Genomic DNA, 6,000 nt, shown 5'->3' with positions numbered 1-6,000 from the left:
ACAGTATGCTGTATTTAACAAGTTCAGTATACATAACATCTGCACGAGTTCCAAACAATACTTACATGCTGTTTCTTTCAAAAGCAGATCATCTCATTATAGACCTTGCCATTTTTACATGCATATTTTCTGTGTGCACAAAATGTTGGATTTTAAGATTATCATTGGATAACGTGTACTTCAGCCACCTTTTAGTCACGTAAGGACATGTAAGGTATGTTAGATGTAAGGACTCAAATATAGCAGATGTTTATATGAACACACATGATGATAATCTGATTATCTGAAGACACACTGCATTCTTGCTGGCAGTGGAGCTCACATCATTGCTTTTGCGATTCCAAAGTGTGCAGCCAGTGCAGCGAAAAATGAACAAAAACCCACCAAGCAGCCAAGTGTGATTGGCAAGTAATAACCCCCCGTCCCAAATCATGCAGTTGTGTCAGTATCGAATATGATTGACTATTTTGACAAGTGCATCTTTCCCCCACTGTTTCACTCCGAGAATGTTCTGCCTTTCTAATGGATAATAAGACACTTGTACCATGGTGTATTTTCCAGCTTTGAAACACCAGCTCCATGTCAAGTAAAAACATTGAGTTATGTCACAATGTGTAAGGCAACAGCCCCCATTTTCAGCTTGTGTGCTGACCAAAGTGTTGATGGGTGACAGTTCACAGCACATATTGAAGAACACAAGCCTGCAGCACTCCTGGGTAATAATGCTAGGAGGCCACTTATACTATTTTAAAACTTTAATTTGATACTTTCATATTTTTATGTGAAAGCTAATCTTGTAATGAAGAGAAAAAGAAATTGATTGTCCTGCTGCTGGTCTAATAATGCAGCCTTGGGAAAGAATGCTGGAACCTTTGAGACCTCTCCAGTGTTCACAGTCCAATATACAGTAGTGGCTGTGTTACCTGAGGAAGAAGTTTATTGTGTGATTGTATCTTCCCGTGTGTGTGTGTGTGTGTGTGTGTGTGTGTGTTTCTATTTTATATTTGTGTGTCTGCCTTATCAAGTGTTTACTGTCTGCAGTATCCATATTAATTTTTGCTAGCTGTTATTGCAGCTCATTCGAGGTGTGTGTGTGTGTGTGTGTGTGTGTGCATGTGGCTCTCATATCAAGCTCTGTCTGCTCACAACACACACACACACACACACACACACACACACACACACACACACACACACACACACACACACATCATTAGAAGCATTCAAGCAGCTCAACATGAGTGCAAAAAAAGACAGCCATTAAGTGCAAGACAAGAATGGATTAATGAGTCATTTTTCTTGCCATTACGACATTCTAAGGCATATGTGTCAAACTCAAGGCCCGCGGGCCAAATCGAGAAGGGTCTAGCTGCAGCCGCAGCCAAGCCAGAGCCGCTCCAAACCACGCCCATTACAAACCACGCCCATACAAAACACGCCCATACAACACTACGGTGGCTGTGGAGGCCCTGAGCACTTAGAAAGCAAACACAAAGGAAACAAAGCAATAACCAGATCATTTTTAACAACTTTAACGGTTGATTCACAACATTAAATGCTTTTCAATGCAAACAATTTGCTTGAAACTATAAACATATACAAAAATAGAAAGTTAAGTAATAAAAAAAATAAAAGATTGGGATAAAAGATTAATCTGATAAAAGATTAGATAGGCCTGCTAAATCTGGTGCATGCATCTTTTCATTTTTTATATAAGTGACTAATGTATGTGCACAAGGTTATTTTAAACTCAATAAAATTAAATATTTACAATAATAATAATAATAATTAGTAGTAGTCATTTCGATTAAAATAGGTTGTTTCCACCAGCCGTTTTTCTAAGAGCCACACTGTCACAGAGCTTGGCCTACTACATCAGATGCCATAATTATCACTCTAAGGTGATGATTTCTTATGGGTTAACAGAAAAGACTGCTGGCCCTTTGACACAAATAAAATGTATTTATGTATTTATAAATATGACCATACACAGGTCTTTAAAATATGTACCTCAAAACACAAAAGTTGAGACAAATGAATTAGCCAGCAACAACTTTTATTGGCAATAAAATAAAACATTATCATTTCACAGACTATTTTTTAATTCATCCTACATACATTCTAAAGCGTCTTTAAAAACTCCTCAGAGTCCAGAGCTCTTCTGAGTTTTTCAGCATATTTTTCTAGTTGCTGTTTTGCCTCCTTGCTCATGTTGTTTGTCATGTAATGAGCCAACAGCCGTTTTTCACTGATGAGACAAAATGGAAGAAAATAGCGATTAGTAAAAGGAAATTAACACGGAAAGGCTGTCATAAACAAGGTAAAAAACAATACTTATAGGTATAAGCACTCTCCTTATGTATGTAGCATACCTCAAGTCATACTGCAGTCCACATTTATACACTTCTGTGGCTCTGTCAATGGAAAATGCATGGACAGCTGAAAGGGCGTGGACTGTTGCCTGTGTCATGAGCCCATGAGGATGTAACTTTTCATGTGATGACCGCCTGTAAATATATATATTTCTTAGGAGAATGCTCAAAATAAATGTACGAACACTAGGCTAACAGAAAATGTTTCACTTAAATCATTCATTTAACATATTTGGACCAAAATGAGTTACACTATGTGACTTAAATTCCATTTTCAAACTCACTTCAAGATGTTGCAGTAGACCGTTATCCTGAGTGATGAACGTTACATGAAGGTCACTAGTGACTTTTCTATGGTGTTCAGCTTGCTGAGCCCTTTCCTAAAATCTGATCAAACAGCATTCAGATGTTAAACGTAATTATTCTGGTTAAGTATATCAAATAAGATTTGTTGTTTGTTGATCCTTTGCATGTCCTCACCACAAGCCTGTCGAAAGATGCGTGTTCACTCAGGATCCCAACGTCTCTGGTTGTGGTGACCACATCATGTTAGTCCATGCTGTCATTATAGTCCTTAATCAAGACACACAAAGTCATGGCTTAGTGCACAGCTGTGAACACTGGATATGTTGTTCTCTTGGGTTAATCTTCACTCACATTAACATGCTCTCTGGGTGGAGAGCTGTAAGGCCTCTTGCTGTACATGTGGTCGATGTCCTGTGGACTCTGAAGAAAGCAAACCATAATTGTGTCAGTTTGATTTATGGGGATCCAGGTAGGATTGACATTTGCACTTAAAATTATCGCACCCCCATTGCAAATTAGGTTAATTGACAAAATGTACAAACTTTCTGCTTTTTACAATAAAACAATCAAACGTGAACAATTTAAATGGATTCAAGAATACATCTGTCATTTTTGCAATAAATGTATTTGTATGTCACTTTCTGACATGCACTTAAACGTCACCGTTAATAAATCTCTAGCCAGTACAGTTATTTGAAGTGATATAAAACATGACCCTATTTTTTAATGTTTTTGTGTGTCAAAATAACACATTGATATGTTGAGTTAAATGACAATATTCTGCGTCTACGTGCCGTGTTCCCTCAATACTTCTGTTATCATCCCTTGCTCAGTCATTAACCTGATTTTCATAACGTAAAAGACGACACAAAATGGGTTTGCTTACGCACATTTTCAGTGTATCGCTTTGACGAAATGTGTTGTTTTTTTTTTTTACAAATAGTCCGGTGTCTTTGAAAAACAGTCATTAATGCTCTTTCTGCCTGGCAAAAGACGTCTCAAACATTAAATTAAACGTCAACATCTTCCCAAAATGTAAACGACCTAACCTGAAACGGCATCTCCATCTTGTCTGCCTACAGGCGCTGCTGACAACTGCGGTTGGCGAACGTACGGTTAAAATGACATTAAGTGTTCAATGTTTACACCTCCTAACCGGGAACTTAAAAATAATATAAATGCGTCTCACCTGAACTGGCATTGCCGTCTTGTCTTGGCTGCATTTTCCTTCTTCTTCTTCTTCTTTGACTGCTTGCATTTGCTGCTGTGAGTTTAATCGTCCTTCCCGGCCACCGTAGCAACACGTAGGCGTAGTTTGTAGAGGCGTGGTTTGTATGGGGCGTGGTTTGTAGTGGCTTCGGGGGTCGCAGTGGCTGCAGTTGGGTATTATTGGAGGCCAAATCCGGCCCGCCACGTCATTTTATGTGGCCCGCGAGAGCTTAAAAGGTATACAATTGTCTTAAAATAAAAGTCTACACTGCTTGACAGTGTACAGTGACCATAAACTACATCTCCCACAATGCATGTCGATGACCCGATAACCCGACGTGCATTGTGTGACCCGCGAAAAGACCGCATCCTGCCGCGAGATCCCAGTGTTTCCATATCAGCGTTTGACTAAAGCGTATTTCTAAGAAGTGATGGAGAAGTTGTCCACAAATTAAAAGGCAGACTGCAGCTGCAGCAGAATGTGTTCACCAAAGCTACCGCTAAAAGTGATGCAGCAGTGAAAGCTAGCTTTATTGTGGCTGAAGAAATCACCCGAGCGTCCAAGTGTTTTTCGGAGGGCGCATTTGTGAAGCGGTGCAAGCTAAAGGTGTGTGAGCAGTGTGTGAGCAGGTGTGCCCCGACCAGAATCAGACTTTTAACAATATCAGTTTGTCAAGAAACACCATCGCAGACCGAGTTAAGGAACTAGCAGACAATCTGACAAAACAGCTGGCCGAAGAGTCACGCAGTTACCTGCTTTTTCGCGGACAACATGGATAAAGCGCATCTGTCCACTTTCATAAGAGGCGTGAAGGCAGACTTCACCGTCAGCGACGAGCTCTTGGATGTAGCTGCCATGCATGGGACGACGACAACGGGCAGGAACATTTTTGATGCGGTGGAAAGGTCCGTGAGTAAAACTAAATTACCGTGGGACAAGTTGATGGGTTAACTACCGTCGATGGTGCATCTGCAATGTGTGGAGGAAAAACGGGCTTGGTTGGATTAGTGAAGTCATCACACAAGAAGTCCGACATGGTCACAGCTTTCCAGCGAAAACTACACCTGTGGAGGTCCCAGTTGGAACAGGACAATGTTGCCCACTTTCCTGTCTGTCAAAGCATCTCAGCCTCAGTTCCTGGTGCTTTTTCATGTGCTCTGTTTATGCCACATATTCAGTGTGTTTACAGGTGTATGTGTTCAAATATTTACTGTAATCAAAACCATCTCTCATTACCTCTGCAAGGCTCTCTGCTTTTTGTTTTTCTAAAATGCCACACACGTGAGACGTGTTTTAGCAGCTCAGAATTATTTGTGTGCCATAGTTCTGCCCAACTCAACAGTGACAAAAACATTTTGAACAAAGTTGATGTAATAACTTGTGTGTGATCATATTTGGCTTATCTTTGTTATTAATTTGAAAAGTTTGATCTGTGATTGATGGAGTAATGGTGGGTTTCTTAACCTGATAAATTAAAGGGACCAGTTATAATTACAGAGCAATGTGCTTAAATATATTTTTACATTTATGTAAATGCTTGTTCAATATTTGTACAGTTGAATAAATAATAATTAAATGCAGAGACACTTATTTGTTACAATATTTTACGGAGTAGTTACATTCATACAGTCTTACAGTTACAACCGGCCCTTTAAGGGCAAGCATAATGTTGATGTGGCCCGGGCTGAAAATGAGTTTGACACCCCTGTTCTAAGGTGTTGGTATGGAACTCAGCCGCACTCACAGCCCCTGATTTTTCTCTGTGTGAGTGCCGTTGGCCACTGTATTCTTTTTACCTATGTTGTCTTTAAGATGTTAGAGGAGCTGGGTTGCAGCGTCCTGCCAGCGTGCATTCTCTTCCCTGCCAGTGCCTGCAGCTCCTTTGGCTTTTTGCTTGACTTTTTCTAACATTTATTTTTTTTTACTTCACGCTTTACACTTTACACCACATTATACACACACATTCACATTTACCTCTCAGTGTACTACAATAAATAACTTTTTTGACAGCATTTGCGTTTCCCATTCTCGACATGGCTCACGGGCAGGGTTACGACACGAGCACAAGCACTCGTCCACATTTGACAGGGTAACAAGAAAAATATGCTCCAG

The 6,000-nt window shown here is 40.0% G+C and overlaps 1 protein-coding gene and 1 long non-coding RNA gene across 7 annotated transcripts in view; one reads left to right on the top strand and one right to left on the bottom strand.

The window, feature by feature from the left end:
* macrod2 (mono-ADP ribosylhydrolase 2) overlaps positions 1 to 6,000 on the top strand; it is a 432,655-nt gene that overhangs the window by 359,021 nt on the left and 67,634 nt on the right. The gene's annotated exons all lie outside the window — the stretch shown is intronic.
* LOC115597045 (uncharacterized) lies at positions 2,036 to 4,065 on the bottom strand. 2 transcript variants are annotated; one of them, XR_003987006.1, is made up of 6 exons: positions 3,868 to 4,065; positions 3,030 to 3,098; positions 2,853 to 2,945; positions 2,657 to 2,759; positions 2,373 to 2,507; positions 2,036 to 2,248 (listed from the first exon to the last, which is right to left on the bottom strand). It is a non-coding gene; the product is annotated as an uncharacterized LOC115597045 (long non-coding RNA). The 2 variants fall into 2 exon arrangements; XR_003987005.1 differs by having other exon boundaries at positions 2,657 to 2,945.

Source organism: Sparus aurata, chromosome 15 (assembly GCF_900880675.1).
Source record: "Sparus aurata chromosome 15, fSpaAur1.1, whole genome shotgun sequence".
NCBI lineage: Eukaryota > Metazoa > Chordata > Actinopteri > Spariformes > Sparidae > Sparus > Sparus aurata.
This window is presented reverse-complemented; position numbering and strand designations above follow the sequence as displayed.